General features: G+C 41.5%; 1 protein-coding gene across 2 annotated transcripts in view; it reads left to right on the plus strand.

Annotated features, from left to right (window-relative positions):
• Positions 1-17,312, plus strand: part of Sergef (secretion regulating guanine nucleotide exchange factor) — a 210,641-nt gene that overhangs the window by 55,593 nt on the left and 137,736 nt on the right. The window lies entirely within an intron of this gene.

Below are 17,312 nucleotides of genomic sequence, written 5' to 3' on the forward strand. Positions count from 1 at the left end.
TTCATTCAGAGTCTGTCAAAAAAATTAATAAGCTAGTAAGGCTTCCATAATTAGCATTAGACTAATTACAACCCTCTTTATACCTGGAGGGTTTCCCTTCCCTAGGGGCGTGCCTGGCCTCCTCCTTCCAGGTATGTAGGACTGTTCTCTATTTCTGCTTCACATCTCACCTCTGGTCCTCCTGAGTGCTTCCATAGTGCTAGGCTGAGTCTCTCTCTCTCTCTCTCTTACTTGTTCTCCTTGTCTATATATATGTATATGTAAATATGTATACATATATACATACATATATACGTATATATACGTATGGATATCTTTCTATCACTGTATCACTGTCTCTCTCTCTCTGTCTCACTCTTTTTTTTAATTGAGAAAATACCATATAGAGGGGTTACAATTACATGGGCAAGATCTGTCTCACTCTTACTGGAACAATATTGAGCATCAGAAAAACAATTTACAGATGGTATTAGTAATAATAAGCATAATCATAATCTATTTCCCCTGATATAACTGCATTCTTTTTTGCTTATCCTGATGTATATACTTCTAAAAGTTGCCATGATAGCATTTATGATGTTTTGAATTCTGTCTTCATTTATTTTATCACAAATGCTTCGTTTTTTCTTAATGTTTAAATGATCATTTTGAATAACAATGTCACATCAAGTAACTAGAAGATTCTAGGACTTTTCAAACCATTCTTTGCATGTTGGACATTTAGATCACTTCCTTTTAAAAAATTTAAAATTAGTATTGTGATCTGTGTGGTGAATCCCTTTTGAACTGTCTCCTTAAGATAGACTCTTAAGAGTAAAATTATGGGGGCACAAGCATCTTTATGATTTCTGCTATATTTCTCTAGCTGCTGCTTGCAATAACTTGGTCCTACTAGTAGTATGTAATAGAATGTTGTATTTAAACTAATATTGTCTGCTGAATGAGTTTTAGTGTTGAGAGCCTGGTATATAGTCTGTTAGATTCTTAGCTGTATTTTTTCCCTTTCCTTGGTTATTCCCAGATCTTGAGTTTGGGTAGTATGGTAGTGTGGACATAAGACTAGCATAGTTCTCTCATAAAAGATGAGGATAAAAATTTCTAAGGAATACTTTGTGTAATAATACATAGGGTATAAATGAGGGTTGCATGCAATCTTCTTGGCATATAGTAGGCATTTGCTGGGTCCATTCTCTTCTTTTAGTCTGAAGCATTTAATGATCCCTGGTGGCTTCAATGTGGTGGTAGCACTGTGACAGTCGTGAGTTCAATCATGCAGACTAAGAACCTGACATGGGTGTGACATAGCTTCTTAGCAGTGCAATAAGGGTAGTGGGCTTGAGCCCAGTTCCATTGGCAACCTCATTGAGGTATTCTGCTCCTTGTCTGTTTCAGTCTCTGAGGTGCTGGTGTATGTACTCTTCCTGCAGGTTCAGGCTCCAAGCTGTTATTCACTCATAATCTGGCCTTGGACATTCTCAGCAGTTGTTGATGTTCAAGTCTGGCCTATTCAGCATCTGTTTGCCAGGGCAGTGGGCTGTTATAAGCTTCTAAGGCTGAAACCTGTTCGGGAAAGACAAGAACCATACTAAACTAGATGCCATGTTGGTAATAGATTTGGGTATCAGAGTACAGGAGGTTGGAACAGCCTTGGACTAATTTGATAATTCCTGACCTTCAATGACCAGAGTGTGGCACATAGCTGATCAATTTCCTGACTGTGGCACATATCTGACCAATTGCCTTTAATTACCATTAATTTCCTTTAATATCCAAAGGATAAGCAGAGGGAGGAGTGAGCTGTCTGTGCTTGGCCTCAGATAGGATGTCTGCACAGAATGGTCCAGATTGAGGCCTAGTGGGAAGAGGAAGCACAGGCAAATGAAGCTGGACTGTGGAATAACCTTTCTTGCCAGTGAAGAAAGGAAAGAAAATATATTTGAAGTTACTTAGTGCTTATTGTGGACTAAATGCCTTACAGATATTACTTTATTCTCAAAATAAACTTATGTCTACATTAAAAATAACTGCTTTATGAATAAGGAGGATAAGCTCACTATAGGTAATTCAGCCACCCCCAGATCACATACTAGGTAAACAGTAGGCCTGTGATTTGAGCTTGAACTACTTGAAGATGTTCACTTATTTTCTCTTTAGTGAAGCCAAACTGAGGGTGTTTTCCCACGTTTCTTTTGATGTATACTCTTTCTCCCTGGATGAAAGATTTTGAAGTCTTGGAGTCAGCCTCTATTTTCCTGAGTTTTATGTCTTTCTTTCTCTTTCTTCCTTCCTTCCTTCCTTCCTTCCTTTCTTTCGTTTTATGTCTTTCTTTCTTTCTTTCTTTCTTTCGTTTTATGTCTTTCTTTCTTTCTTTTTTTTTCATGGGGCCTGAACTCTGGGCCTGGGCACTGTCCCTCAGCTCTTCAGCTCAAGGCTAGCACTCTACCACTTGAGCCACAGCACCACTTCCAGCTTTTTTCTGTTTGCCTATGTGGTGCTGAAGAATTGAACCCAGGGCCTCATGCATGCAAGACAAGCATGAGCCACCTTTTCTTTCTTTCTCTCTCTCTCTCTCTCTTTCTTTCTTTCTCTCTCCTTCCTTCCTTCCTTCCTTCCCTCCCTCCCTCCCTCTCTCTCTCTCTCTCTCTTCTGAGCCATATCTCATTTCTAGCCTGAGCAAGATTTTTTAAAAATAAGCTTTTTATTGTGAATATACTGTACAGAGGGGTTACAATTACACGAGCAAGGTAATGAGTACATTTCTTATCAAGCATTGTTGCCTCCTCCTTTGTTTTTCCCCTACCATCCCTTCCCTCCCATCTCCACAACTACACTACCTCCCTACCCCCTACCCCCCCACACACCTAAATTGTAAAGATCGTTTTTGAGCAAGATTTTATGTGAGATTTTTGGGCCTAGCAGGTCTTTCTTTCACTACTGCATACACAGTGTGAAAATTGTGTTTTATACACTATCAGCTTGTATTTTAGACAGTATCTGCTTTGCCTTAAATACTGCCCTTCTTCACCATCTTGGAAAAAATCCAGGGATACCCCACTTGTACATGTCAGCACAGGGTGTGGGAAGAGGTTTGTTTGCTCATTGACAGTGAACATCTATCACAGCAGCTTTTCGCATTCTAAACCACACAGGCTGCACATTTCCAATGAACATGTGCTTTGATTTCCACCCAAAGTTGGAAGCCTGCAGATGTATTTAGTCACTTATTGGTTACAACTGGGGCTTCCCTAAAATTCTGAAGCTGCCTGGACATGGTGGCTCACACTTGTAATCCTAGCTGCTCAGGAGGCTGAGATCTGAGGATCATGGTTCAAAGCCAGCCCAGGCAGGAAAGTCTGTGAAACTCTTTATTTATTTAGGGTCCGGTCGTGGGGCCTGAACTCTGGGCCTGGGTGCTGTCCCTCAGCTCTTCGGCTCTTCAGCTAGCACTCTACACTCTACCACTTGAGCCACAGCACCACTTCTGGCTTTTTTCTTTTTGCTTATGTGGTGCTTAGGAATTGAACCCAGGGCCTCATGCATGCAAGGCAAGCGCTCTACCACTGAGCCACCTTCCCAGCCCCATCTGTGAAAGTCTTATCTCCAATAAACCACTCAGGAAATTGGAAGTAGTGCTGTGGCTTAAGTGGTAGAGTGCTAGCTGAAGAGCTGAGTGACAGTGCCCATTTCCAGAGTTCAAGCCCCACCACTAACCAAAAAAAAAAAACAAAACTGAAGCAGTTCAAGTTGGGCACATTGGGTACCATTAGAAGAGCAGCTTGAGGGAAGTAAGTAGTTTTTGAGGGAACAAGAAAAAGATTAGTTAGAATACATGGAGGGTCTAGCACCATTTGTGTGAGTATGTATATGTTTATGTGTGTGTGAGCATGCATGCATGTGTGTGTGTGTGTGTGTGTGTGTGCACACACACGCATGGGCATGTGCATGGTTGTATGAATTTGGGCAAGCCTCTTTTCCTCCTACACTCTTGGTTTCCCCACATATAGATTAGACTAGGTAATTCTTAATTCTTCCATATATCTAAGATTTTCTTCTCTAATTTTTGTTTAATGGGAATGATTAATACTTAAATGTGTACTGACTCTTGTCTCTAGAGTTCCTCAGTTTCATAGCCAATGTCACTAATCCCTAGCTGCTAACAACCTTGATGAAGTGGGAATGTGAGTTAATCTAGAAGTTCTAGGCTTCAGTACCACTTTGAACTGACTCTTACCCTATGTCCTGGCTGTGTTCTCTGCCTTTGTTTCTTGTCCCCAAGCCCTCCTATTCCAGGTTAGGTTATGGGACCTAGCATGATGTCCTTGCTCCTTCATGAAGGTTCCTTCAGAAGGGTGTCATGCTCTCTGTTCAAACCCTAGTGTTTCCAGAACATGCAATTTGAGAAGATGTTGACCCTTATTCTGTGGTTGTGCTCTTATTGCCTGAAGCAGACCTGGGTGATACTGCCTTTTTGAAATCTTTGCCTATATTCCTCTCCATTGGCTCTTTGTGTGTTCAGTGTCCCATGTTTTCTGCATTCCTGGGTCTCTCTGACATTTATCTGACTCTTAACTCTGAGGTCTTTCCTTTTTCATAGTCAATTCCATCCAGGCCCTGAGTTCAAGCCCAAGGACTGGCACGTATGAAAAAAAATTCATGATCTTTGCCCTTAAAGAACTTATAGGTACATGAGTAAAGAAGTTTCTGTGCAGAGTATTAGAGGTAGATATTAGAGGTATTAGAGGTCGGTGCAAAAGGCCAAGGGAATAGTGAAGATAGAATGACTGATTCTGAAGATAATATAAAAAAGAAATTTGAACTGGGTTCTTTAAAATGAATAAGATTGCTGGGTGCTGATGGCTCATGCCTGTAATCCTAGCTACTCAGGAGGCTGAGATCTGAGGATCGTGTTTCAAAGCCAGCCCGGGCAGGAAAGTCTGTGAACATCTTATCTCCAGTAAGCCACCAGAAAACCAGAAGTGGTGCTGGGGCTCAAGTGGTAGAGTGCTCACCTTGAGCTGAAGAGCTGAGGGATAGCTCCCAGACCCAGAGTTCAAACCCCATGACACACCCTCTCTCTCTCTTTCTCTCTCTCTCTGTCTCTCTTTCACACACACATATACACACACACACAAAGATTGTAGCAAAGGCAGAAAGACATTCCATGTTGCTAGCACCTAGATCTGCTTTTAACTTCTGATGCAATTGGATGCCTCCACATTCTAATGGTTGAGCCTAGTTTTACTCTCTAGCTGTCAATCTAGCCTACCACATTATCTGGAAAACAATGTTCACTTACTTTTTCTTATTTGATCACAGTGTGATGCTGGGAAATAGGCCAAAAGACAAATGTTTATGCCCACTTTGTAATTGAGGAAACTGAGGCCTAGAGAGACAAGCTAGGAGTTAGGACATATTCCAAGGCAAGCAGCTTGATTGCCTGTGTTTCTGAGGGCCTACTCTGGGCTCAGTTGGCAGCCATAGTCCTGAGTCATGTTCCTGGTTTAAATTCTGCCCACGTTTAGTTGTGGAGCACCAAGTCCCAGTATATGTGTGCACATGTGCACACACCCAGCCATTGGAGCATGAGCAGGAAGTGTGGAGATAAACAAGAGTTGAAGCAGTGATTGGGTAATTGTCAAGCCCAAGTGGCAGCAGCTCTTGTTTTGCGATAGGACTAAACTGTTAGAGGATCAACCTGTGCACAAGGTCTAAGTGAAATCTGTCAGAATGAGTGGGAAAGAAGCTATTTTTAGTTTGCAGAGTCACTCACTCAGCTGTGTTAGCTGAGGTTTGAGCCAGTCCCCTACGCTTTCCACAGTGTTATTTCTGAAGGAGAAATACCACTTGAATGCTGTGTAAAACCCATTAATGAACCTGGAAGTTTCCAGGGCGTCTTTGTCCTGCAGCTCCCTCAGAAGGCTGCCTTTCCTAAATGACCTTCCTCCTTTCCTATATTTAATGCATTTCTAATTTTAAGTTTGTGTCAAGACTGTGGGACTTTGGTGCCCTAAATAACACAGAAATCTACCATCAGCAATCAGCTGAGTCCGGAGGGCCCTGACAGAATTGAACACAACCTGAAAAAGCATTCCCAAGTGGCTCTCTGGTACGTATCCCAAGGCATCAGTGCTGTTCCTGGAGGAGCCTGAGGTCTTAAACCCTGGGGCTTCAGCAGACCAAACCTTTCCTGTAACAAGGGTTTATCCAAATGGGATAGGACTCCTTTAAATGTAGCAGTGCTCACACAAATAGTGTTCATCTCTGTTGCAGCTACTGGCATAGCAGGGGAAGAAATGATCTAGCTCCTAGTGGTAGAATGTATCTGTCCATGGCAACATTCAGAAGAGAGGAAAAACCACTAGACGGAACAGTTGTTGGAGAGAGATGATAAAAGATGTGATACAGAAAGCACTTAACTACTGCCTTTGATTTTCTTATTTATCATCTTGCTTTTCTCACTGAAATGTAAGATCCAGGAAAGCAAGGACCTTGTCTGTCTTGTTGAAAACTGTGTTTTCAGTATCTAGAATATCCTCTGGCACCTTCTAGTTGCTTAGTGGAAGTTTACTGAGCAAACAGAGGGGAAAAAATGAATGAATGAAACAAATAGTCTTCCCTCTAGTCTATGTTTCTTAAACACATGCCAGTTCAGAAAACGTTCCTGTGTTTTCAGGTATTGGGTCATCAGATGCTTTGCAGAGCCAGCATAGACAGACTCTGGTCTAGTATTTTGCTCACAAAAGCCTGGCAATTCTTACAGAAGGTACTAATGATGAGGATCATAGTCCTTATTACTTCACAATTCACTCATAACTTTAATGCATATTTACTTTGGTTTTCTTCTAACAGCTACTTAGGTGTGCTGGTCTCTCTCAGCATTGCTTGTGGGATGGGGGAAGTGAGAAAGAGTCTTAGTCCTGTCTTAGGAACTTGTGAGCTAGTAAGGAAATTTCAGGACAAGCAGAATGTGACAAAGGATATAGGGAATCCAAGGATGAAAATATGTTTATTCCATCTCATGTCCTTGGGGAACCTTCTCTTTCTTGCATTTTCAGTCCCTGTGGTTTTGTTGGACTCTGCAAAGATGGGGTGGGGATGGTGACTGGAAAGGCTTCCTGAATTGGAAGTCTTGTCATTAAATTAGTTCTCAAGGGACCTGATGTAAAGTAACAGGGGAATCTTGGCAAGAACTTGTATTTCAGAGGAAAGTAGAGGAAGAGCAGCAGCCAGGCAGAGACTAAGTATTGACAAGAGAGGGAGAAAGTGCCACAGCAATGTCCCAGAAACTAAGGAAATTTCAACAGCGAGGTTGGAGAGATTGGGGGTAGAGAAGAGACCACTGGATTTGGTGATGGGGAGACTCTGGTGACACTTTGGGAAATCAAGCGCCCAAGCAGGAACATAGCATTTAGATGGGTGATGGCTTACTACAGGTGAGCTGGCAGAAGATGTGGAAGCAAAAGAGAATGGGAACAGGGCCTGGCTCAAGTTAGTGTTGTCAGCATGGAGAAGCCAGCGTAAGCCAGAGGCTGAATGAAATGAGTAAGAAGTGAGAGGAGAGAATGATATATAAGCAGAATTTCATGAGGGATGTGGGCATTTAGAGCCAGGGTATCATGGAGACAAGAAATAGGATGGAGATCACTGTGAAAGGGTCAGTTCTAGCAGGAAAAGGTAAAGCAAAAGGAAATGTGCAAAGATACAAGTTTTGAAATAAGAAGAGAATATTTTTATGCAACCATCTCACATATCATCATGTTGTATGCTAGTTATATTATTTACCTCATAAATGTTTTCTGTATCCTGTGGTTGGTGTGTAGTACAAGGCACTAAGAACTTTTACATAAAAGACAAAGTTGCTGTCCAATACTGCAATATATTATTTACTAGTAATATTATGCCTATCTCTAAATCAAACTTTGAATTATTTGAGGGCAGGCCTGGTCTTATTTATCTTTGTACAAGTAGAACTGGCCTTGGTAGAAAATAAATAATCAGTAGTAAATATGCTGAAAAGAGTGTGCAGGCTCATGTTGGGTGGCTTAAATCTTCCTGGTTAGATTGACAGTGAAATTGTCTGCTGTTGTGAGGAGGTCCAGGAGGGCTCTGCTTACTCATTCTATAGTAGGTCATCCAGCGTAGTCTAGTGGATGTTAGTCTAGAAAGGAGGAGGATAAAGATATCATTATTGGCTCTAAGTGGTGGGCAAGACTGTTGCATTCTAGTGGAGAGAAAACTTGTTCAGAGAGAAACCTGACACTAGCTCAGAGTCACATAGTACATGACAGAACAGGGACCTGACCTGGCTCTCAGACCCCTCATTCTTCTCACTAATGGTCTTCTTTGTCAATCGTGCCCTCTCCAGACATTTGCTATCAAGATGTGACCTTGGGCTGTGGCTCTGGCTCTGGCTTGTACTGAATGGGAGTTGTGTGATGGCCTGATGGCCCTCCATGCTGTGGGACAGTGTTTGATGAGGAAAAGTAGCAAGGAAAGGACAGTCCGGTAAGGACTGAGGTAGTGAAGTTAATTTATATGACAGACCATTGTGCTGGCTAGAGGGAGCTGTCTGAGTGGGCAGAGTCTTGAATGTGGAGCAGAACCTTTCTGTTCTCTACCTATAATGTACGTAACTTTGGATCAAAGCCTTTCTAATATGCCTTAGTTTTTTTCATGTATAAAGTGGATATAATAATATCTACTTTACCTTGGCCACAGGCCTTTGGAAAGATGCAAATGAAGACATCAGAGCTTTTGTAAACTGTCAAGTGTTGTACAAAAGGAGTGTTACTGGGTTCAAGCCATTCTGCTTCAGATATAGGTTTTGTGCTAAGTGTGGATCAGAGCTGCTCTTTTGTGTTAATCACTTGAGATAATTGGAGCAGCGTAGAGTTAGATCTCATGGCAAACTCTCCTTAGAATCAGACTTGAGTGGAATTAGTGGTCTAAATGCTTGGTAGTCCACGGTAGTCCACGGTAGTCTCCATGAGCTTCCAGCATGTGGATTCTTGTCAATAGCCATCAGCATCCATTGCAAGGATGCTTGTGGTTTGTGTTCCAGCAGCAAAGGAAATTCATCAGCACTAATTTAAAGTCCAAGTGACCTTGTGTGTCATCACCATACTCTGTAGAAGTATGACTGCTCCAGGCCTTGCCCAGGGTCACCCTGGAGCTGACCATCTGTCTTTTGTTGCGTTTGACCTTAAACATTGGGCTTTCCTAGGGTGAAAATAAATCACACAGAAGTTTAGAGTGGAAACAGAAGGCAGTGAGGGTTTAAAGGAGGCTGTAGTGATAGAAAGGCTGGGTCTGTAAAGACTGAGTGCACCTATGCATGAATTAGTTGGCCAGAAGACAAACTGCTTCCATTTCCATTACTGTTCTTCTAGCTTGGAACCCCACTTTCTGCATAATTATAGTGACAGTTCCTTAATTGCTAATCCCTTGTGTCTAGTTTGGCCTCACCCAGTTGCCCCTTCTTGTTTTCCAAAGTGATGACTAAAAATACAAATTTAACCATGCTATGCTCTTATTTTTTTCTTTCTTTTTTTTTTAGAGCCTTAGAAAATATAGAAAACAGGGATGTGTGCTTCACTGGTAAAGTGCTTGCCTGCATGCACCAAGGTCCTGGGTTTGATCCCTTACTCGACAAAAATTAAAACTTAAAAAAGGCAGGAAACATTTTTAGAAGAAACACTTATTTGACATATACTTAAATGTTTCGGATTTGAGGTGAATATATTCTAGTCTCTGCTTACAAAGAGTGTGAGGAATATTTGACCCATAACTTCCCAGCCAGTGCAGAAAGAATGAAGTTATTAGAGTATAAGTCCTGGGATTGTTGGCCTTGTTCATCACAGTCTCCCCCTGCCTTGAGTAGTGTCTAACAAACAGTAGGTGCTCAGCAAATAATAGTTATGGGGACAAAATATATACTTACTTTTTAATGCTTTCTATTCTGGATGAAGTCAAAAATCTCTGGTTTAGCATAAGAAGATCTTGATTCAAGCTCTGTCAAATATCTAGTCTCATCTTCTGTGAGTCTCTCCTTGTATTGTATAACCCATTAATTCCAGTGTTCCAGTGAACACTTCATGTTGTTTGATACTTCTGAGTCTTTCCCCATGCTGACTCAGCTTCCCTTTGCCCTTCATTGCTGGAGCAACAGCTACCCATGTTTTATTTGTATCTTTGTATTCCTGTCACCCAGCCTGACAAACATGTCTCATTCTCTGTTGAGTTTTTCTTTGCTTGGTGTCATTACTCACTTCCTGATATGTCCCTGCAGCTCCTTTCCACCTATTTCTAACTCTGTTGTCCTTGGTTCCTGTTGAGAGTTTGGTCTAGAATTTGTTGGAATGATGACAACCTGATTTCAAGCTGTAATAAACCTTGGCCTCCTTTTTGCTTTTACTAAATATCTTCTCCATGCTCCATTGGATCTATCCAGGAAGCTAGGCCTCTCAGAAATCCTATCTGGACAGAGTCTGTATTTTGCTAGTCTCATTTCTAGGGATTTGATCCTCAGTCTTGGATCCTGGGTTACCATTTGGGCACTTGTTCTGACCAATGAGTTCTCCAATATCTCACTATCTTTTTGATTCCTACGGTTGCTGCTGCTTGGCGCTTCCTACTTAGAGGCCTTCTAGTCAGTAGAACCACTTTGTTGTTGGCATTAGCCTGAATCAAGCCTCTCTGTGCCAGGATTTTTGGGTACTTTTTACTGGATGATTGCTATAGGAATCAGCTCTGTATTCATTCCTCTTCCCAAAACATTATTCCCATCTAGGTCCAGTTTCTTTGCCTGCAATGTCCTGAGTCACTGAATCACTTATGAGGCACCCCTTGAGGTAACTAAAGAGAAAATATTGTCACTTCTAAGGAAGCAATACGAGGCTCTTCACTTGAGATGCAGCTTTCTGAGCCTGAAGGACCCTAGGCCAGTGGGTCAAGGGGCTCCTGAATTGTGATTAGAAGGGAGAGTCTTCACTTTATGTGGTTACATAAGTCCCTCTGTGCTGCAGAGGTTCTCTCTGTGGGAGCACTATGAGCAGTGGTGGCTACCTCCTGCAGCTGCAGATTGCTGTTTGGAAGAGAGCCTTTCTTTCTAAGTGTCTTATATCATCCAAGGTAGGGGGAGAGTGACTATGGGTAGCAGAAATGAAAGCAATTAGAGCTACCTTTGCAAAAAGAGCAGCTGCTACAACAATCCCAATGCTTCTGGCCTTTCAGAGGGGCCAGATGTCTAAGGAGATAGTAAAGCAGAGGAAGAGCAGGGCCACACAGGTGCAGGGAGACCACTTGGTGCTTTCATGGAATCCTTTGATGTATCACTTTAGGAAGCCCAGCTGGCCTCGGAAGGTTGCTCATGTTTGCTGAACAAAATATATGTGTCATTGTAGTCAGCACTCCCTAGATTGGATGAGGAAAGTATCTCACTTTAAAAAGGCAAGTTTGTTGGTCTTGAGCATCTTCTCTGTGGCTTTATTTCCTTGAAGCTCCTCCTAAGTAATATTTCTTACTAATGGTGAGTATGCACCCTGTTTGAAGATGAGGGTCAAAAGGACAAAGGAAAGACTTGACAGAATCTTTGCACTGTGGCTTGATCTTGGGTAAGTGGTTTCACTGCATCAGTGTTTGTACTATCAGATAGATGTAATAAAACTAAGTTTCATTCTCCAGGTTGTTGTCAAATGGTATCATGAATGTGAGAGCATTTTATAAACCATGATGCAATTAACAAGTGTACATTTTGTTAGATTTCCTCTGTGGGTTTTCAGGAAACCTTAATTTCTTGTAGTTCCTTGGAAATCATTAACAGTTATCACAGATCTGGAGTTGGATGTGAATCATTTTCATGATATTTGTGTTCTTTATCCATTGGTCACTACTGATACTCATTGGGTACATTCATTCCATAAGGAACTTGGTCATGGAATTTTGCAATAGGAAGGGTACTGGGCTCTAAAGCTCTATCTAATCTGAAGAAGGATTGGAGAAGTCTGTCATAGATCAGCTGTGTTGGTTGCTGTTTGTGATATATTAGTTCTGGAAGGAGCGGACTATGACTGGTAGGATAAATCTTCTACAGAAAAGAGGATATAAAGATGGGACTGGGTATTGGTTTCCCAGGTTGGAGGGTAAGAGGTGACTAATGTTACTTGCCCCACTTTCAACCCATCTAGAAGTCTAGATGGTGTCAGAAAAGGTAGAGCCTGGATTCTTCCCTTCTTGGCACAGACTAGAAGGTAAGCAGAATCACCCGTAGGCTTTCCTTCCTTAGAAACTACTGCTAAGCCGGGGACCCGTGGCGCATGCCTGTAATTCTAGCTACTCAGGAGGCTGAGAGCTGAGGTTTGGGGTTTAAAGCCAGCCCAAGCAGGGAAGTCTGTGAGACTCTTATCTCCAATAAACCACTTTGAAAACCAGAAGTGGTTCTGTGGCTCAAGTGGTAGAGCGCTAGCCTTGAGCTGAAGAGCTGAGGGACAGCACCCAGGCCTAGAGTTCAAGATCCATGACTGACAAAAAAAAAAAAAAGAAAAGAAAAAGAAAAAGAAACTACTCCTAGAAAATCAGAACAGTATTTTAATTCCTCATTTTTTTCTTGAGCTCTGTCTTACTTCCATTCATAGCAGTAACCAGAATGACTTTTAGAGTTTCTTAGTCCCATTTCCAATTTGTGTCATTTTTTTTTTTTTTGTAAGACTCAGATGGGAGCTTGCCTAGTTGAATCTTTTCTGGATTTTAGTTGCCAGTTCAAATGTAAGCTACTTGACAACAGTTACCATATTTTTATATGGTTGCATCTTAAATCTAAGCCAGTGGTTGGGATTCAGATTAATTGTTGGAAATCTCTGCACACTTACGAGTTTGCATCTCTGATTAGTATTTGATTACATTTCATCATCTGCTTTTCTTCTATGTGGTAGTTTTCCAGGGGAAACTATATGGGTGCTACAGAGTGGGCACTGTGTCTCATGAATGTTTGAATATTATATCTATCAAGCAGAAGTGAGGGGCCATGTCACATGTAGGCACTTGGAACACCTTGGGGACTTAAGCTCTAACTACTGTGAAGAAGACTTGGAGAAGTTTGTCATAGAACAGCCATGCTGGTTGCTAACAGAGTTTTAATGTATTAGTTCTGGAGGAAGAGAAACCTAAAAAGAACACTGATTTCTTCACTAGTCTCAGCATGAGGGTCATAGAAATATAAGCACCTTTTCCAATTTGCTTTGCTTCATTCCTCAGGCACCTATTTAAGTGTACGAGCAAACTGGCACACAAATGGTACATTTCCCTTTGCACCCAAGGTGAAATTTCTGCTGCTTCATGGGGACTTGTGGGAATAGTTCCATTGTTACTGTTGTACACTGCATTTATCATTCTGCTCTCTTGGCACATTTTGCCAAGCTGCATAATTTCCTGGTTCCTTCCCACACTTACCAGCTCCATGGTGATGATGCATCTGGTGGCCACAGGCTCCCCAACCAGGTTTGCAGTGTGCTGGAAAGAGCAGTGTATTAGTTAATAATGATACCAGGTAGCAGTCCCTGTGTCTGGATGAGTGTCAGTTTCCCTGCACAGCAATTCTGGACACCATCATCTCTTTAATTCTCATGACCATGCAGCTGAATTGGGATTAGTATTTCTCAGTTTGCAGATGAAGAGACTGAACCTTGATTGAGTCATCACTTATCCAAGATTACATGGCTAAGTAAGTGACAGATGCTATTGAAACCCATATCCTACTGTAAAGCCAAATGCTTTTAAACAGGATTCCCCTTTGAACTCTAATGTTAACTCTTTAGGAAGTGGGGCCACAGATTTCTCTTCCCTGGGCTTCAGTGTTCTAATCTGTATAATAAAAAGCAGTACCAGAGTTTTTCCAAAGTTCTAAGGCCAATGCGTTCTTGTTTGGCTAGAGCTCATATCTATGTAGGGACTTGTTTCTTTTCAGTTGTGAATATTTTTATTTTGTTTTGTTTTATGGTGATGGGCTAGCTGCTAAGTGTTAATTCCATAGCACTCACATTAATGTCAGACATTACAAGAACACATAGTATAACATACTATCAGTCCTGACCAGTTGAACTGTCTTTGATGATGAAAGAAGAACATATCCAAGATAGTAACTGATAGCCACATGTGGCTATTTATGTTACTAAGGAAAGGTATTTCTAATTTTAGCTGATTTTAATTCATTTTATTGTCAGTGGCCACATGTGGGTAGGAACTACCACAATGAACAGTGCAAATATAGATAGTATAATGATACAAAATATATAGAATATTGATTCTCTTATTCCCATCTTTTCTTTGTCTTCTGTGTTGCAAAGGTGGTTTATGATTCTCTCATTGACTCCTTCCAGAGCCATAATATCAGATGAAGTTGCATTTGTATTATATGTTTGGCTTTCAGCATGCTACATTATTACATTCCATCTTCCTACCTTCCCCTCCCTCCCCCATCCCCTGCTTTTGAGGCATATGGTAGAGCAGTGTGTATTTGTCAGATAAGGAAATCAAAACACAGAGAAGTTAAATATAGTAGTAGGGGTTGAGAAGATACTTATTGCATGAGTAAGTGACTTATCGCTACTCCATTTTTGGAGCAGTAGAACTAGGACTGGAAACTTACATCTTTTGATTTTCAGCCAAAGTTTCCTGTAGTTTTTCTGTCACTGATGTGCCAAGTGTTGAATAGAGAGATACTTCTTACTATGTAATTCTTTTAAAGTTAGGCAGGGGACTAGTTGTATACCTTTCCGCCTTATTTGATCTTTAAATCCTATGTAGACATCTTAGTTGTAATAATAAAATTTGGACAGGTTTTATGAAATGTTACAAGACCACCTAATGGAACAGTTATCATTTTCTAGATGTTAGAACTATCATGCTAGTCAAGCAAAGAGTTGGGATTTTCATGGAGGATCTATGAACAGAAGGGATTGAAACCTGTCTCCATTTCTGATAATGGTGGAAAACTCCTTATCTGGCCATCCCTCCTACAGAGAACAGTCATAAACTCACACAAAAAGAAAAAATAGTCACCTGAAAGAACTGATTTAAAGCAGAACTATGATTCAAAGCAGGCATGTTGTTCACAGGTATCAAGATCTTGGAAGTTAAGGAAAAGCTGAGGAGCTGTTTGGAACTGAAGAATTATAAAGAGACATGATAACTAAATGAACTGTTCAGTACATCCATACTGAAGCCTTTCATTGTAAAGAATGAAAGAATTTCCCCCCCCCAAGTAGTTTTGGTCCACTGTTAGTTAAATCTTCAGAGCCCTTGGATAAGATACCTTGTGGAACCTAAGTGGAACCTGAAGCTTCATTGGGAGTTACATGCCAGTGATAACTTTTCAATTTTGACATCCTCCCCGCCCCACCACTATGTTATATCAACAACAAGAACAACAACAGAATTTAAAAGGTGGGCAAATGACTCAAATAGAAATGTCTCTAAAGATGTTATGCAAATGGCCAATAGCCAAAGAAACATATGCTTAATATCACTAATCATTAGGGAAATAAAACTACAATGGAATACCATGTTACACTTATTAGAATGACTATTATAAAAAATAAAAACAGAAAGGCAGGCTGGGTATGGTAGCTCATGACTGTAATCCCAGTTACTTGGGAAGTTGAGATGAGAGGAGGATTTCAGTTCAAGGCCACCCAAGGTAAAAAGTTAGCAAGGCTTCTCAGAAAAAAAAGGGGGGGGCAGGAGGGATGTGGTGCATACCTGCAATCCCAACTACTCAGGAGTGAGGTAGTATGAGTGCAGTCTGAAGCCAGCCTGGGCAAAAGTGTCAGACACTACTTGTAAAACAAAATAAAAGCAGAAGGGGTATTCTGTCATATAGTCTTTTGAATACATGCCCAAGAGTATTATTGCTAGATCACAGGGTAGATCTATTTGAATTTTTTTGAGCAATTTCCATATCGACTTCCATAGAGGTTGCAACTAATTTATATCCCTACTGACATGGTTCTTTCCCCGCCGCTGCATCTTTACCAGCATTTGTTGTTCATCTTCTTGAAGATGGCCATTCTGACTAGAGTGAGATGGAATCCCAAGATTGATCACTGTCTTTCAAAGAGATGAATGTATATGATTGGCAGAGAGAGGGAAAGTGATGTTGTTCAAAGAAGTTGTTACCTGGCATTCAATATGTAAATGGTCCTGCTAATAGTATTAAGATTCCTGCTAATAGTATTAAGTACAAACACATTAGTGTGTCTGTTTTATACATGGAGACTCTGGAACTCAACGATGCTAAGCACCTGACCCAAGTCTGCACAACTGAGCAGTAGTAGAACTGGGCTGCCACCCAGATATCTTGACTTGGAATGTTCATTGGCCTTCCTGCTATCAAGGGTGGCCTTGTTAGCATCCTGGGATATTGGTATCTTGGCCATGAGGAAGGAAATGCTGATGGTACAGGTTGGCTTGGAGTTTCCTTTGTCACCTTTTTATGGTTTGAAAAATGCTTTTCCTACTTCCTATTGGAATTGACTTGTTTGGGTTGCTAAACCCCTTGCCACTCAGCTTTCCTCTTTGGTAGACTGGAAGCGGGAAGGAAAATGCATTGACTGTTTTATTAGGGAAGATTTTTTTTGGCGCTCTTCTATAGTAAACAATTTTATCTCAAAAGTAAAATGAATAATTCAACCTAAAGTAAAAGAAAAACAGAAGCTCCCTTTTGCCAAATATTGCTGAGAATCTCCCACCCTGGTTGCACATCCTGGTGATGTATGAGCATGAGGTACAAATTGAGAATGGGAGTGACAACACCACCTCCAAAGGGGTTTTCTCCAGGGGAATGGCCAGGTCTAGAATAGAACAGCCATCTGCTGCCAGACGGACAAGGGCTCCACTGAGCTATGGATTTCACCCAGAGGCTGGCCTCTTTTACTGTGCTTGCACTTTTGGAATATCCTTCATGTCTTTGTTCCCTGCTGGCGCACAGATTCTCCCTGTTCCCCCAAGGCTGCCCCAGTCCATTGGGAGTCACATGGTCTGTGATGCTTGTGCACACCTGGATGATCCAGAGGAAGGCAGGCTGCACACTGTATTCATGCAGTGAGGTGGCACCTCGGCTTCTCTGCAAGGAAACGCCCAAATTAATTCACCGTTGTTAGCAGCCCTCCCAGCTGACAAGGCTCGGTAGGCAGTTCAGAGTGTTCTAGCACAAGGGGTGGGGCTGAGGAGAGGTGGTTCTTCTGTCCAGGCTCAGTTCTCTTGCCTGATTTACCTTGGTACTTCATTATCTTGGATTACCGACAGGCTAGGGAGGGAGG

The sequence above is a fragment of the Dipodomys ordii genome, unplaced genomic scaffold (genome assembly GCF_000151885.1).
Source record: "Dipodomys ordii isolate 6190 unplaced genomic scaffold, Dord_2.0 Scaffold183, whole genome shotgun sequence".
Taxonomy (NCBI): domain Eukaryota; kingdom Metazoa; phylum Chordata; class Mammalia; order Rodentia; family Heteromyidae; genus Dipodomys; species Dipodomys ordii.